The following is an 18,249-nucleotide window of genomic DNA, read 5'->3' as shown; positions in this document are numbered from 1 at the left end:
AAACTGGAGGCTAGAGAGGATTTGATTTTTCTGAGGTCACACAGTTAGCATTAATCAGAACTGATCATTCACTATTTCACTATATATCACTATTTCATTTTAATAGATAAAGGTGGGAACATTTAAGGCATGTTGAAAAGCTTGTACAAAGATATGAATTTGGGAGATAGAATTTTGTGTATGAGGAATATCAAGCAAATCAGTGTGACTGAACCACAGAGTGTGAAAAAGGAAGTGATGTTGAAGTCAGATTGTGAAAGACTTTAAGCGTCAAAAAAAGCTGCATTTTAACCTAGAGGCAATGGGGAGTTATTGGAGTTTATGAACAGGATCATATCCAGGTCATGCCTGGACTTCAGGAATATAATTTTGGCAGTTATTCAGAATATGTATTGCAGATGGAAGAATTGATGCTGGGAGACCAATTAGGAGGTGATTGCAGTAGCACCGTGAACTACTGTGTGAATAGTGAGAAGAAGGTAGGCATGAGAGATAGTGATAGAGTATATTCAATATACTTCAGCAATTAATTGACTATGTAGGATGAGGGAGGTTGATGAGTTGAAGATGAGTCAGTTCGTGAAACAATATGTCAGGAAGGTTGCCGTAAGCAGAAATAGAGCAGTTATAAAGACAAGTGGGTTTGAGGGTTGAGGGGTAGCCATGTTACAATTGAAAAATTTATGAACAAAGTACACTCTACTAAGTACTGGCAATGCACAAAGAAATGAGACTATTCTTGCTCTCAAGGGGCTTATGGAGAGAGCACTTATGGGAACGATGAGCTGTAAGGTGAAAGAAAGGCCCAGTGATCTTAAACTTATGGCAGCAGAGTAGATAGATCATCAAGATGTAGGGGCATAGTAGATGGCAGTGCAGAAGAGCATAGTGGGGTACAGAATCTGCTGTGGCCCTCTAGGTCCTCGAGTGCAGTCCTCTCACTGAATCCAAACTTCACAGAACAAATCCCCTTAATGAAACTCAGTTAAAAGGCTATGCTCAAGGACTTAGAAGGCTGTATGTAGCCTCGAGGTCGCATGCTCCCCACTCAGGCATAGACATTGCACTTGTAGGGAATAGGGTAAGCTCTAGGGGTCCTTCAGGAATAGGAAAAGGGAAAATGGCTGCCATATTTTCAGAAAGATCATCATCTGTAACTGTTCACTGAAGGAGTATGACTGATCATGTCTACCTCATGGAGCAGGGCTAGATGTTCCTGGGCCTCAGACCATTTGGAAGACAGGAATGGCCTGAGTGCTGGAGTTGTGCTGGCACTTTGGTTTCCTTCCTATTATGAGTGGGACAGAGCACTGGTATCCAGTTAGAAGTGGGGCGGGAGGGTGGAGAATGTTGTCAGGAAGGACAGAAAGAAGAAGTGATCCCAGTAGAATCTAAGGGCTCAATGCCCTCAGTTCAAAATAACCAATTTTGACAATGAGAGACTAGAGTTCCAGAGAGAGATCAGGGCTAGATATGTAGATCTGGGAATTATCTGCAGAGACATTTGAATGAGATACCTATTATGAACTTCAAGTTATCAAACTTTCTCACAAATGCTATTTAAGCTTCACTTGTCTATCACAGCCGAGTAGCATGGGTCCTTGGATTCAAATGGTCTGAATAAGAAGTAGGTAAACTTTCAGATCTTTTCTAGCATTCAAATCTTATGATTTATTGATTTCAACAAGCAAGGTCAGGGCACCTTTTTTGTTCTAGAATCAGTAAGAAAGTTTTCTATCATTATGAGTTTTCACAATTTTATTTTGATGAACAGTTCAATATCAAAGCAATATCCCCAATTTCCATTTGTTGTCAGTATAGAGTTTGGGGGAGATAACTTTCAATGATTTAAAGACCCAGGAGGTTTAGAGCATTTCTTATGTAAGCATTACTGCTATGATAGGGCTTGCTAGACAGCTCGCTAAACACCCTACCAGTGATAGATTGTAAGAAATGGCAGGTCTTATATTTTATCTCGGGAACAACCAAGGAGGAAATCCTTTCATATTCATCTTTGTGAATGATGTACTCACTAGACAGCAAAACTCAAAATAATTTCCCACCTATTTGTTTAAATCATTTTGAAAGAACTGAAAATCCTTAGTATATAAAATCTTCAGGGGAGTGATGGGCAATTCAGAGTCATATACTTGGCAGTAGTTTAGTATCAGCTTCAGTATAAACAGTAAGACTGTTTAACATTCTTATATTTTCCCCTATACATCAAATACTCACCCTTTCTCTTTTCACTTGTTGAATACCTAATGATACTGTAAAATTTAACTTCTCTTAGAAGTCTTTTCTATTATTTTTGGTTGACAATAACTTTTTCCCTCAGGCATTACATTCTATTTCATTCAATTTATTTCAATTCAGTAAACTTTTATTTAGGGTTAGCTATGTGACCAAAGAAGATCCTTCAACCTGGGGGTGAAAAGATAAAATGTGTGTGTATGTGTGTGTGTGTATACTCCACATGCATCCATATTCTTCCATATACATCCACACATACATGTATGTGTGTATTTTATATACTTAAGAAGCTTACCTTCTAGGAATCATCTAATGCATTTACCATGTAATGTATATTATAGTTATCTTTATAAGATTTTAGACCTAGGGCTAGAATGTACCACAAGGTACACATAGGTCATTGTCTTTTTTTTTTTTTTTTTTTTACAGCTGAAGAAGCTAAGGCCCATAGTGATTAATTAGCTTGTCCAAAGTCACATAAGTAGTAATATTTTAAGTAGGATTTGACCCTAGGTTCCTTGAGTCCAGAACTTTTTCTATCTTTATCCCCTACTGTAAAGTGGTACAGTGGATAGAATTCTGGGCTTGGAGACAGGGAGTCCTCAGACACTTGCTAGCTACATGACTCTGGGCAAGTCACTTAACCTCTGCCTCAGTTTCTTCAGCTGTAAAATAAGGAAAATATTGGCATATACCTCCCAGGGCTGTTGTGAGGATCAAATAAGATAGAATTTGTAAAGTGCTTAGCATGGCATTGTACATAATTGGTGCTTAATAAATGTTTTTCCTTTTGCCTTTCTACTGCACAGTAAGTTGCTTGAGAGTAGAGCTCATATGTAATCTAAACTTTATAACTCTGCCATAATCTAGTAAAATCTTCTACACACAGTAGGTACTTAATAAATGTTCTCTACTTAATTGATTATATTTACCTTTTAATATTAGAGTCATAAAATGACTAAAGATATCTAGCAGATCAATATATTTCCACTTATTAAAAAAACTGCTTATTATACGCATCAAGCCATGATGATGGTGATACACAAAGAGAAATTGGTGTCTCCTGGAAAGCAGCTTCCCATCCTATTGGGGGAAATGATCCACAAATCTATAAATGCAGGTAAATGTTATATATGTGCACATGTATGTATACATGTATGTATATGTATGTATATACATATATTTATATATGCACATATGTATATACATATATGTATATGAAGAGTAATTTTACATGAGCATTAGCACTCTGGTGGTAAGGGATAGATAACCTCATATTGCAGATATCACTTGAGCTGAGCTTTTAAGGGAGCTAAGGATCCTTTGACGTGAAGGTGAGGAAGGAGGGCTTTCCAGGCATAGAAGATAGCCTGTGCAAAGGCATGAAATGAGATGGGATATTGTTTATAAGAACAACAAATAGATCAGTGTGCCTAGATTGTGAAATGCAAAAAAGAGTAATAGATAATAGGCTTGAAAAGTTAAACTAAAGCCAGAGTCTAAAGGACTTTGAATATCAGAGTTTATATTTGATCCCAGAAAGAAGAGGGAACCACCAAGCTCTTTGACATGTACTTTAGGAACATCATTTTGGGTGCTCTCTGGAAGATAGATTGTCTTGGGGAAAGATCTGAGTTAGGGAGTCCCATTAGGAGGCTCTTGTAATAGTCCAGAAAAGGGGTGATAAGTGGTGGTCATGTGAGTGGAGGGAAGCTATTTCTTTTTCTCTTTAAGACTGCCTTAAATCTACTCAGTATATAGTGTTTTCCTATTTATTTTCATGTTGTCTTCCCCCCCTCATCCCTTTTATAATGTAAACTCTTTGAGGGCAGGAAATGTTATTACTTCATCTCCCTGTTCCTAGAATGTGGTAACTGCTTAACAAATACTCGATTGATTGAGGAGGGAGGAAATTGAAGAGGTGTCATTGAGGTCATTTGGGCATTGATTGAATTTGGTAGAGAGGGAGGAAAAAGCAGAGTCATGAGTTAAAGATGATTTTAACTGCAGAACTGGGTGACTGGGAGGATGATAGTACCTTAGAAGGTATTAAAGACAGGTAGGAAAGAAAGAGGGGTGGACTGAGAGAAAATACAGGGTATTCCTTTTTTAGGTATTAATTTTCAGTTGCCTGTGGAGCATCCGTGGGTAGAGTCCAATAATGATTTTCATAAAACCTAGTGTTTACGTAGTGCTTTAAGACTTGTGAAGTGCTTTACATGTATTTTCTCCTTTGATCCTCACAACAACCCTGTGAGGGAGGGGCTGTTGTTATCCTCATTTTACAGACGAGGAAACTGAGGTAGAGAGAGTTGAGGTGATTTGCCCCAGAGTCTCAAAGCTAGAAAATCTGATGGTGGATGGGAACTCAGGTCTTCCTGATTACAAGTTGACCACACTCTCCATTATACCAAAAGTGTGCAATATGTGGCTGCATCCCAGTGCACAGCATTTCTAATTATAGTCCAAATCATATTAAAATGCAATCAGAAAATATTTGCTAAGATAAATGAAAATACAACAATGCATAATGTTAATTTGTGTTTTTTAAGTCAATTTATGGCCCCCAGATGTCCTTGTGGCCCCCATTTCTATGTGAGTTTGACACTCTGTACTACATCATCTTTTTACAATAGGGAGTTGGTAGTACGGGACAAGCTCAAAAGCAAGATCTGGGTATGTAGATCTGAGAATCATTTTCATGGATATGATCATGGGAACCGTGGGAGCTCAGGAGATAACCAACGGAGAATGTGAAGAGGGCCCAGGATAGAGCCTGGCAAACCACTTAATCTTTTTAGCCTCAGTTTCCTCAGATGTAAAATGAAAGCATTGGACTAATATCTAAAGTCCCTTTCAACTCTAAAGTGATGATCCAATGTTTATAACCATATACAATCTCCTTCCATTATTTCCTCTATTGCAAACTCAATTTAAATTCCATTAAAATTATAGACCTGTGTGAAAACATTTTTTCAATTTCCATTTAATTTCAGAACGGCAGACTGAATCATAAATTATACTAAAGTTATATCTCAAAAGGCTTTAATCATATAATACAAATTATTAAAAGCAATCAACTTTTTTGAAAGTTATTTTGGAAAAGGGCATCTAGGTGGTGAAATGGATAGGGCACCAGCCCTGGAGTCAGGGAGGACCTGAATTCAAATTTGGTCTCCAACACTTAACTGGCTGTGTAACCCTAGGGAAGGGACTTAATTCCGATTGCTTCACCAAAAAAAAAGTTATTGTGTAATGTAAAAATTATGAAATGCAAATTCATTCATTTGAAAGAGACTCTACTCCATTTGGTTGAAAAGATACTATTTTGCCAGTCATTTTGTGTTACCTGCCTTCTTGGTAGTTCCAGCTCTGTATCCCACTAGCAAGACTGTTCTGAAAAGTTCTAGTCTTTTGGCTATCTGGCAGACTCCTTAAAAAACCCATCTGATCTTTGGTGAAGAATTATATGGTCAGATATGAGAGGCATCGTGCTCAGTTTTGGTTGCCACATTTTAGGAAGAATATTGATAAGTCATAGAGCATCCAGTGATTGGTCAACAAATGCTGAAAGGTCAGAAGGTTATGCTATCTATAGATTATATAAAGCAACTTAGGCTTTATAGAGCTGAGAAGAGAAAACCTGGAAGAGAAATAAGAGTTTTTTCCCCAAAGTATTTGAAGGTCTTTTGTATGGAAGGTTGGAGAAGGTTTAGACCCTGTTCTGTTTAGACCCTGAGCAGAACTTGAAGTAAGGAGGAAAAGTTATAGAGATAGATATTCATTTGATAGAAAGAAAAAAAGAAACCTGAATAATAATTTTATATATATATATGTATATATATACACACACACATATATCTAGAAGTGGAGTAGATTGTCTTGAGAAGTCAGGGAGTCCTCCCCTCACTTGAGATGACAAACAAAAGCCTATTAACTCCATCTAAGGGAATTCTTTTAAAGATACCAGTTAGCCTAAATGGTCTCTGAAGTCCCTTCCAACACATAGTCAACAAGCCTAATAAACAGGAAGCAAATAAAATAAACTTTATTAAGCATTTACTTTCTAGAAGGTACAGTGCTAGGTACTGGAGATATAAAGATAAAAAATGACAAAAAAGTCCTTCTCAAACTTACATGGTACTGGGAAATTATGTGTGAACAAAGTAAATTCAAGACAATGTGAAGAGTGAAAGAACGTCTAGCTAGAATGATTTCAGGCAAGCTTCCTCCAGAAGGAGGTGACATGATATGAGCCCTGAAAGAAAGTAAGAAGTTCAAGAAGTAGAAGTTAGGAAGGAGTGCATTCCAGGTGTGGGGGACAGCACATGTAAAGTCAAGAAGGCAGTAAAATATGATAGAAGTTTGGAGAGTAACATAGTCCAATTTGGTTGGAACATAAAGCGTCAGTCAAAAAGGATTTATCCTACTGTACTATAAGAAATGAGGAGCTTGATGATCTTAGAAAAATATGGATAGATTAACATGAAATAATGAAGAATGAAGCAAGCAGAACCAAGAGATTATTGTATACAATAACAACATACAGTTTTAAGAACAAATTCGAGGGACTGTCATTTTGACTATTATAAATACATACATTAACAACAAATGACCTATTTATATCCAGAGAAAGAACTGGTAAATGGATTTATAGAATACTATGTGTATGTGCGTGTGTGTATGTATATGTATACATATATACGTATACACATATACACATGTACATACATAGTTGTGTCTTATGGTAGCCATCTCTAGGGTGGGGGGAGAAAAAGAAATTTACGTGATAACTTTATTATATATTTAAAAGGATTAGTTCAGTTTTGTGTGCAGTCATTTTTTTTTTATGATACTGTGTTATGGAACTGCTTTTTTTTATTCCATAAATGAAAATAAATAAAATTTTTAAAAATGCATTTCTTCAGCACTTGCTACATGTCAGGTACTATGCTAAATTCTGGGTATACAAAGAAAGGCAAAAATAGCCTTTGCCCTCAAGGAGTTCATATTCTAATGAGGGAGATGGCATGTAGATTGCTTGGGACATGCCAAATATATAGAGTAGATAAAATGCAATCTGTGAGGGCAAGGCGCTAGCAGCTGGGGAAGACAGGAAAAGACAGAAGACAGAATTTGATATTTCTTGCAGAAAATCAAAGATTGAAGGACTTAGAGGGTAAGAAAAGAAGGGCATTCCAAGGATAGGAAATAGCTTGAGCAAAGGCAAAGAGATGGGAGACAGAGCGTAGCATTCAAGGAATAGGAAGTAGTTTAGTGTTACTGGGTCATTGACAGGTATCAAGTAAAATAAGTAATATAATACTTGAAAAGGTAGAAGAATGTTAAGTCTGGAAAATTAAACTGGAGTCATATTGTAAAGGGCTTTAAACCTAGTTGAGAAGTTTATTTAATCCTAGAGGCAGTGGAATATAACCAAAGATACTTGCGTAGGCAAATGCCTTGGTTAGATGCGTGCTTTAGGAAGATTATTTTGGCAGCTCTATGGAGAGAGTATTTGGAGAAGGGATAGACAGTGAAACAAGGAGAGTAACTATGAAGCTATTGAAGTAGTCCAAAGATGATGAGGGCCTTAATAAGAAGGTAGTGGACCTATCGGTAGAGAGAAAGGGACGTACTGCGATTAGGTAAATAGTTAGTTATTTGATTTGATACAGAAAGTCTGTTTGGAAAGAATAAGGAGCATCTTGTGAAGTGAATTCAATGTTATATTTTGAAACAATTAGGTTACTTGAATGGGGAGGGGATATCAGACCAGAATACTGTCAGGACTTTCTGGTGATGTCATCAGCATATTTTCTACATTCATTATGGGGATTGACTTGTAGACTCCTGATCACCTTCTGTCTAGGATAAACAACTATGGATCTAGAATCTAGTGAACTTCCTGGACCTAGCAGATAGGATGAAAGAGGGCAGAGGGTAATTTATTCCCTCTGCTGTGGGAGAAGAGTGTATTTCAATGTTGCCTGCTTCTTAGTGCTTTCCTTGATGACTTTTTGAGAACTTCCTGGCACTGGACCCCCTGTTCTTGCCTCTTACTATTTTCTCTTGCCCATCTGACTTAAAATACCTGCCTAAACCTTTCAACTCTATCTGTTCCTTAGATGTCTGATTCTTTTTTCTGTTGTATCTGATAGTATCTTCCAGACCTACTTCCCTGCCTCTAAGTTAGATAGGTTTCTGGTCTTGAAGTGTTTGGAGTGCCACTTTGGAGTAGCATCTGCTATGGGGCCATGCAAAATATACATGTATAACTGTATAATTGTAGGAGTGTGGACACAGAGCTAAGGAGCTTCTGGGTGGCTCTAGGGAATCTGACCTCAGTTTTCAAGGAATGGGGTGTGTGTGTGTGTGTGTGTGTGTGTGTGTGTGTGTGTGTGTGTGTGTGTGTGTGTGTGTGCGTTTGTGCGTGTGTGTGTTTGTGAGAGCCAGAGAGAGAGGAAGAATGAGAGAGGGAGAAGGAGAGGGAGAAGGAGAGGGAGAGGGGGAGGGAGAGGGAGAGGGAGAGGGAGAGGGAGAGGGAGAGGGAGAGAGAGAGTCCAGTAAAAAATTGTTCCTTGCATCATCACTTATCAATCTGGAGAAAAACAAGGTAGCTTGGTATAGTAGATAGAACGCTGGGCCTGGAATTAGAAAGACTTCACTTTCCACCTTTGCTCTTTATTAGCTGATAGACCCTGGGCCAGTCTCTTGATATTGCTGTGCCTCAGTTTTCTCATCTATAAAATTAGGGGGAAGTAGGTTTACACTTGATCACTTCTAAGATTCTTTCTGAGGCAGCTGGGTGGGCCAGTCACTCCATATCTTCGTGCCTCAGTTTTCTCATCTATAAAATTAGGAGGAAGTAGAGTTATGCTTGATTTCATCTAAGACTCTTTCTGGGACAGCTAGGAGGTGCAGTGGATAGAGTTCCAGGGCTGGAATTAGGAAGAATCATCTTCCTGAGTTCAAATCTGACCTCAGCACTTACTAGCTGTGTAAGCAAGTCACCTAACTCTGTTTACCTCAGTTTCTTTATCTGTAAAATGAGCTGGATAAGGAAATGGCAAACTACTCCAGTATCTTTGCCAAGAAAGCCCAAAAGGGGTCCTGAAGAGTCAGGATAATTGAAAACAAATGAACAATAATAAAGATTCCTTCCAGCTCTATGTTCATATGTTTTTATGTATTCTAGCACAAAATATACTAGATGGGAAGGGGAAGACATGGAAAGTAAGAAATTATTGGTTCAAGTAAGATATTGTGTGGTCCTTTGCAAGAACACAATTAATATTTATATGCAGGAAGAGTAGTTTTTCTCCTTTTAATAATAAACTTACTATATAGTTCCAGAAGTGAGATTGCTAGATTAAAAGGAATGATCAGTTCTGAAACTCATTCATGCATATATCTAGGTCTGCCTCCAATAAATTTATACCAGGGTGTAGCCCACTAACTGTAATAGTGTTTTCCCCCTCAATTCCCACTTACATATAATTTCATCCCTTTTAGATTTTATAGTTTTACTCATTTGTTATATAGAAGTTTTTATGCTAAAGTTATTTAGTTTGTATTTCTGTGACTAGAGAATTTGAGTAACTTTTTAAGTGGTTACTAATAACTTGTATTTTTTCCTCTGAAAATTGCTTGTCCCTATCTTTGACCATTCTTTCCTTTGGAAAACGGGCATTACATTTATAGATACTCCATGCATGGTTATTGATTTCCACAGCCTATTCTAGCTCTAAAATCCTATGATCCTTTAAAGATGAGTTGATTATAAATTTATTGTAAAATTTTTTCTCAACTCTTTGTCCCCTCTTTCTTTCTGAATCAAAAAATTTTTGCATGCAAAATCCCCCTTTGCCTCCATGTAATTCAACTAATATATTTTATTCCCAGTATTTTTACCACTAATTTAGTGTATATTTTTTCTCTTTTCTGTGATTGAGCTGAACATAGTATTGTTTTTCCTTCCATAATAAATTATTTTATTGAATATTTATAGCATCAACTCAGTTGATTTTTAGTATCTGGCATAAAATGAATCTAAGTTTTTTTTTGAACAAACTGCTATCCAATTTATTTTCAATATTTTTACTGGATGATGATTCCTTTTTCCAATATTTTTGAACCATGAATTTATAAAACATTAATCCCTTGGATATATTAGGAGCTATCACTTACTCTAGCAAATCTTATAAATCCTTTATCATACAGCACAAATAATGAATGTTATATGTCTAGGCACAGTTGGACTTTATTTTCCATATTTAAACTAAGTATCTTTTTAGCTTAAGGTAATCAGACATTGAAATTTGATTGAATTTGTTAAATTTGACTGTACTCATTGGACCAGATATTTTTTGAAAAAAAATTGTTAACATTCTTTTCTTTTTAAATTTTGAGTTCCAGATTCTCTTCCTTCCTTTCTTCCACCCTCCCCTACCCACTGATGAGGCAAGCAAAATGATACCAATTGTACATATGACATCATGCAAAACTTATTTCCATCTTAGCCATATCATAAACAAAAAACAAAAATAAAGCAAGAAAATTATACTTCAGTTTGTACCCAGAGCTTTTCACTTCTCTCTCTGGAAGTGGATAGCATTTTTTTTTTTCATCATGAGTCCTTTGGATGTTTTCTTGAATCACTGTATTCATCAAAGTAACCAAATCTTTCATAGTTGATCATCATTATAACATTGTTACTGTGCACAATTAGCTCCCTGACTTAGAGCCAAGGTGGTGTAGTAAGTAGTAAATTGCCACAACTCTACATTCACCTCCAAACAACCATAAAATAGAGCCTCCAAACAAATTATGGAACAGCCGAACCAGAAAAAAGATGGAGTGAAACAATTTTTTAGCTGAAAAACTTGGAAGATAAGCAAGAAAAGTCCATTTACTTGGGTTAAAGGGGAATGCAGTTCAGGATAGGAAGCATCGCAGCATGCCAGCAGCAAACCCCACCTCAGCAAACTAGCTGGAGATTCTGAGCCCTAATGTGGTGGAGCAGGCAACACCAGGATCCTCCATGTGCTTTAGCATAGCCCTGGAGAAACAGGCAGTCATCAGAGGCCAGACCATCAGGGCTTCAGTGTAGTCATGGGAAAATGCAGAAACATCCCACCCACTCTGGCACATGCCAGACAACAGCATTAGGACCCTGGCTTAGCACCAGGTAAGCTGCCAGAACACTATGGCCTCCAGCAGCACCAGCCACCCTCCACTGTACCTCTTCAATGCAGCACCAGACACAGGATTCTTTGTGGGCCTCAGGGCAACATCAGTGCAGCAGCAGGTAAATAGCTAGGGCCTGTAGCCCCTGGCACAAGAAGCCTGAGACAGTGTCCCTTTCACCCTGGCAGACCTCAAATTTAAAAGTAAAGAAAAATGCCAAAAAAGATGATAACAACAGATAACAACAAAATAAGATTATGACCATAGAAAATTATCATTGTGATAGGGAAGGTCAAGGCACAAACTCAGAAGTGGAACATAGTGTCAAAACACCTACAGGCAGAACCCAAAAGAAAAGCAGGAAGTGCTTTCAAGCCTAGAAAGAACTCATGGAAAAGCTCAAAAATGAACTTAAAATCATATAAGAGGTATAAGAAAAATTGGGAAAAGAAATGACAGAATTATGAAAAAAAAGTCAACAGCTTAGAAAAATCCAACTATTTAAAAAATAAGTTTGCCCAATGGAAAAAGAGATACAAATAATACAAAAGGGAAGAAATGTCAGTCAGTGAAATAGCAGAATTTCAAGATTTCATAAGGAGAAGACCTGAACTGAACAAAAAATTTGATCTCAAATATCAAGACCCAAAAGAGGCCTGAAAAGGTAAAAAGGGAAAAGAAAACAGAAGGGTTTCAGTGGAGCAGACTAGGGGAGACAGTAGACAGAAACAAAACACTGTTGAGGAGGGAAAGGGTAAAAAGAGAGAGGACAAACAGGAGGAAAAAATAGGATAATTGAAATAGAAGTAGAAAACTGGGAAACAATCTTTATAGCAAGTGTCTCTGATAAAGGCCTCATTTCTCAAATATATAGAGGACTGAATTTATAAGAATCCAAGCCATTTCCCAATTGATAAATGGTCAAAGAATATGAACAGGCAGTTTTCATCAAAGCTATCTATAGGCATATGAAGAAGTACTCTGAATCACTTTTGATTAAAGAAATGCAAATTAAAACAACTCTGAGATACCACCTCACACTTATCAGATCAGCTAACATGACAAAACAGGAAAAGAAAGTAAATTTTGGAGAGGATATAGGAAAATTGGGACATTAATGCATTGTTGATAGAATTGTGAACTGATTCAACCATTCCGGAGAGCCATTTGTAACTTTGTCCAAAGGACAACCAAACTATGCAAACTCTTTGGTCCAGTGATACCACTTTATGATCTCCAAAGAGATCGTGAAAAGTGGAAAAGCACCTACAAGTGCAAAAGTATTTATAGCAACCCTTTCTGTGGTGGCAAAATATTGGATATTGAGGGGATGCCCATCAATTGGGGAATGTCTGAGCAAGCTGTGGTATATAAATGTATACCATTGTGTAATAAGAAATGATGAACAGGCAGATTTCAGAAAAAAAAAAAAACCTGGAAAGACTTTTATGAACTGATGCAAAGTGAAATGAGCAGAACAAGGAAAATATTTTACACAGTGTCAGCAACATTGTGTGATGATCAACTATGAATGACAGCCTTTCTAAGCAGCACTATGATCCAAGAAGAGATGGCTCGAGGAGAAAGTGAGGCTGGTGACTTGCATAGCCCTCCCACACTCAAAACAAAGTACAAGTCATGTCAACATTTCTCTGATGTCTTAGTCCTCTTTGAAAAGGAAGGATGAACACACAATGATCTAAGAAAAAGACTAACAAGGACTAAGAAAGGAAAATGCTATCAACATCTAGATAAAGAACTGTTGGACTCTGAATGCAGATTGAAGCATACTTACTTGCTTTATTCTTTTTTCCCCTTTTAATTTGTTTCTTCTTTCACAACTGTGACTAAGATGGCAATATGTTTTATATGACACCACATGTATAACCTATATTAAATTGCCTACCATTTTCAGAAGGGGGGGAGGGAGAAAAATTTGGAACTCAAAATGTTGTAAAAATGAATGCTAAAAAATTGTTTTCAAATATAATTGGGGAAAAAATGCTATTTCAAAACAAACAGTGATCTTCCAGTTCTTCTCACTTCATTTTGCATGAGTTCATATAGGTCTTGCCATGTTTTTTTTCCCCAGAAACTCTTGCTGTCATCTTTTCTTATAGTGCAATAGTACTCCATCACAATAATATGTCATAACTTGTTCATCCATCCCCAAATTGATGAGCATCCCCTCAATTTCCAATTCTTTGCAACCACAAAAAGAGATGCTACAAATATTTTTCCATATATATGTCCTTTTCTTTTCCCTTTGCTCTCTGGGGCACAGATTTAGCGTGTTATGGGGCCAAAGGGTATGCACAGTTTTATAGCCCTTTGGGCATAGTTGCAAATTACTTTCTAGAATAGTTGGACCCATTCACAACTTCACTAATAGCTTGTTAGTGTACCTGTTTTCCTTTATTGCCTTCAACGTTTGTCATTTTTAATAGGTGTGAAGAGGTACCTCGAAGTATTTTTAATTTGCATTTCTCTAATCAATAGTGATTTAGAGCATTCTATATGACTATAGATAGCTTTGATTTATTTTTTTCTGAAAACTGTTTATATCTTTTGACTATTTAATGAATGGAGAATGGCTCTTATTTTCACAAATTTGACTCAGTTCCTTATATACTTGAGAAATGAGGCTTTTATCAAAGAAACTTGCTGTATTTTTTTAATATTATTTCGTTGTCTTTGTTATCTTTTAGTGAAATGTAGTTTCCCTGACTGTCTCTTTTAATTAGATTTTTTTTTGCTTTTACTTTGTCTAAGATCATGATTGCTACCCCTGCCTTTTTCTACTGAAGCATAATAGATTCTCCTCCAACTCTTTATTTTAACTGTATGCAGGTCTTTCTGGTTCAAGTGTGTCTCTTATAAGCACCATATTGATGGATTCTGACTTCTTATTCATTTTGCTATCCTCTTCCATTTTATGGAGGGCTCATCCCATTCATGTTAACAATTTCATAATTGCTAATTGTTTATTTCCCTCTATCTTATTTTTTATGTTTCTCATGCTTTCTCTTTTTATCCTGTCCTTCCTCAAAAGTCACTTTGCTTTTTCTTAATCCAACCTCCTTTTATTTTCTCTCTCTCTCTCTCTGTCTCTCTCTCTGTCTCTGTCTCTCTCTGTCTCTCTCTCTGTCTCTCTCTCTCTGTCTCTCTCTCTCTCTCTCTCTCTCTCTCTCTCTCTCTCTCTCTCTCTCTCTCTCTCACACACACACACACACACACACACACACACACACATGCACACACACACACTCCTTATCCCCTTTCTCTCCTATTTCCATATTGGGTAAAGTAGGTTTCTATACCCAACTGAGTGTGAACATTTATTCTTCCTTCTTTGAACCAATGCAGATGACAATGAGGTTCAATAATTGCCCATCACTCATCTTATTTTTCCCTTCAATATATAAAAAAAAAACTTCTTGTATGCCTCATTTATGGGAGAAATCTCTTCCACTCTATCTCTCCCTTTCCTTTCCCAATTCAACCCCCTTTCTCAATTTTTTGGAGATCATTTTATCATAATTCATTCACATTCATGCCCTCTATCTATTTAGATACCTTGTTGCCCTAATAATGATAAAATTCTTAGGAGTTACATCTATCGTCTTTCCATATAGTAATGTAAATAGTTTAATAGTTTTGGTTCCCTTACATTTACTCTTTCATGCTTACCTTTTTACGCTTCTGTTGAGTTGTGTTTGAATATCAAATTTTTTATTAAATTCTGAACTTTTCATCAAGAATGCTTGAAAGTCTTCTATTTCATTAAGTATCCTTTTTTCCCACTGAAAGATTACACTCGATTTTGCTGGGTACATTATTCTTGTTGATAATCCTAGCTACTATGCCTTCTGGAATATCAAATTCTAAGCCCTCTGCTCCTTTAACATGGAAGCCATTAAATTTTGTGTGATCCTGTCTGTAGTTCAATGATATTTGAATTATTTTTTTCTGTCTGCTTGCAGTATTTCTTCTTTGCATTGGAATTCTAGAATTTGGCTGTAATATTCTTGGTAGTTGTCATTTGGGGATCTTGGGAAGTGATTGATAGATTGTTTCAATTTCTATTTCATCCTCTGCAACTAAGATGTTGGGGAAGGTTTCCCTTATAATTTCTTGAAATATGATGTCTAAGCTGCTTCTTTAAAACATGTCTTTCAGCTAGTCCAATAGTTATTAAATCATCTATCGATCAGTTTTTCAGGTCTTTTGTTCTTCTGATGAGATTATTTCATATTTTCTTTTATTTTTCATTCTTTTAATTTTGTTTCATTGTTCCTTTATGACTCAAAGATTCATTAGATTCAACTTGCCAACTTCTAAATTTTAAGAAGTTAATTTCTTCAGTGAACTTATGTACATTTGTTTCCTTTTGACTAATTCTGCTTAAAGAGTTTTTTCATCAGTGAATTTTTGTACCTCTTTTACTATTAGGTCAATTCTATTTTAAGGTGTTATTTTCTTCAATATGATTTTGTGTGTGCCTCTTTTATGAAGCTGTTAATTTTCCTCTTATAATTTTCTTGCATCACACTCATTACTTTTCACAATATTTCCTCTGTCACCCTTATTGTTTTTCTTTAATTCTTCCAGAAATTCTTGTTAGGCTTGTTATATCTAAGTAGCATTTTTCTTTGAGGTTTTTGTTATAGGTATTTTCAACTGATTATCTTCCTTTGAGATTTTTTTATAGTCAAGTTCTTTTGTTGTTGTTTGCTCATTTTTTTTTAGTCTATTTTTTGACTTTGAACTTTATGTTAAAGTTTGACTATGCTCACCTGAGGGTGGCGAGGTATTGTCCCAAAATTCAGACTTTTTCATATTATTATTTTCAAAGCTACTTCTGGGGTCTGCAAGTTTTTAGTGCTTACAAGGTGGTGTGATTAAGGAAGATGTGTGGTGACTGTTCTCCTGCTCTGCACTTTGGTCTTTAAGCTGGAAGGCTCCCAGGTCCCCTGCAACCACAAGCACCAGAACTCTTCTTGGCTCTGGAACTGTGATCAGACTCTGTGCTCCTTTAACTATAACCCTCTTCTGGGCTCTGGAATTGTGACCAGATCCCCTACTTCCTTGTGATGGACCACAAGCACTCTTCTCTGCCTTGGAACTATGCATAGTCAATAGAGTTGCCAATCAGCACTAGCTGCACCCAGTACCAATAAAGAGTTCCCTGTAATCTCTTTCTGACTAATTTTCCAACTCTCTTCTCTGGGTTGAGATCTTCCAAGGCTGCTGCTACCCTTATCATAGCCAACATGTGCTCTGGGCTAGCACCCACTCCAGTGTCACAGACCTCTTTTGCCTATCTCCTGAGTCATCTTAGGTTAAGAAAAAGTCTCAATCCAACTTTTTTTACTCTGTTGCTCCAAAGTTTAATTTGAGGAGTTATTTTAAAGTTGTTTTGAGGGGAGAGTTCAGCTGGGTTGCTGATTTTACTGTGCTATTTTGGCTCCCCAGCCATAGTCAGTCTAGATCTTGACCTAGATCAGGTCTTTTTGCTTCTGGTATAAACCACTCAGGTATTATGTAGCAAGTTAAACCCCTTTCCAGAAAAATATTCTGCAGCTCAGTCTTATTTCTCTACCAGACTTCTGCCTTCCATAAGTTCTCCTAACTTCTCACAGTATTTGCAGTATGTGGTAACCTCATCAGGCTCTTCCTACTTCTTGCTTATAGTGGCTAGAGGGCATTCTGGAGTCTGACTGAATAGTCATCAGATAGTATGATGATAGTAATGGTCTCATTACAAGAGGCAAATGATTGATGGTACAGTATTCTTTAACTATTGAAATCAATATCAGCTTTAAGGTATTTTTAAAACTTAAAATGTAAATTGTATTAAATTTATTAAATTAGATTACAAGTAAATGTTTATCTAGTTTGACTGAGGGGATAGAGTGAAGTCCCAAACTAGGTGATTAAGGGGATCTCTTGAACTCTTTTTTTATTTTATTATAAATCATACAGTTTTTTTTTTCAAAAACTGCCCTTAGAGCTCCAACTTTTTTTTCCATTTACTCCTGTCTCTCTTTTTTTTCTACCTCCAATTTTCTGTATTCATCCTCTCACTTCTCCTTCTCTATCTTATCTCTACATCCCTCTCAATCACTTTCTCTCTTTCTAACTCCACTTTCCACCCCCTGCCTCTCTAATTTCTGAATTAACTGGCTTTGAAATAATAGTCTCTTTGCTGGGAGTGTGTAAGTGTAATTTGTCTGTTGCTGCCTAGGAAAAGTCAACAAAGATACACACACTATATTCTAATCACTCTCCTTTCTTCTCACCATTACCTTATAAACAAACTGGCAAATGGGTGTCATAAAGGCATAGTTTCTCATTATTATGTATAGAAGCTAAATAGGGCAAATTGTTTAGTGTCTGCCCTTTATATCACCTATGTATAACAGACTTCATGGAAGATTTAACTGTCTTTTTTGTGTGATGGTTCTAAATTAATTACCATGGTGTGGGGGGAATCCCAAGCAAATTACATTCAGCCTATTTTATTTTGTCATACCTGTGATTTCATGAGTGTGGAGACTGCCTGGGTTTAGAAATTCTGCCCACTGATGGAAAACTAGAGCCATGGTTCATAAGTTAGCTCCTTAGAGAGTTAACTGGGGCCTTAGCAACTTGTCTATAGTCATACAACCACTATGTGACAGAAATAGGACTTATTCTCAGATCTTAATAACTCTGGGGCTTACAATACATCATTTAGTCAGTATAAATTTCATCTTGTTTTTAAAAGTAAAGACATACACCTATTAAAGATGAGTTTTTAAAGTT

General features: G+C 36.6%; 1 protein-coding gene across 2 annotated transcripts in view; it reads left to right on the top strand.

Annotated features, from left to right (window-relative positions):
- UNC13C (unc-13 homolog C) overlaps positions 1-18,249 on the top strand; it is a 769,865-nt gene that overhangs the window by 259,702 nt on the left and 491,914 nt on the right. The gene's annotated exons all lie outside the window — the stretch shown is intronic.

Source organism: Notamacropus eugenii, chromosome 1 (genome assembly GCF_028372415.1).
Source record: "Notamacropus eugenii isolate mMacEug1 chromosome 1, mMacEug1.pri_v2, whole genome shotgun sequence".
NCBI classification, from domain to species: Eukaryota; Metazoa; Chordata; class Mammalia; order Diprotodontia; family Macropodidae; genus Notamacropus; species Notamacropus eugenii.
The sequence above is the reverse complement of the archived record's forward strand: the minus strand, read 5'-3'. Positions and strand labels throughout refer to the sequence as shown.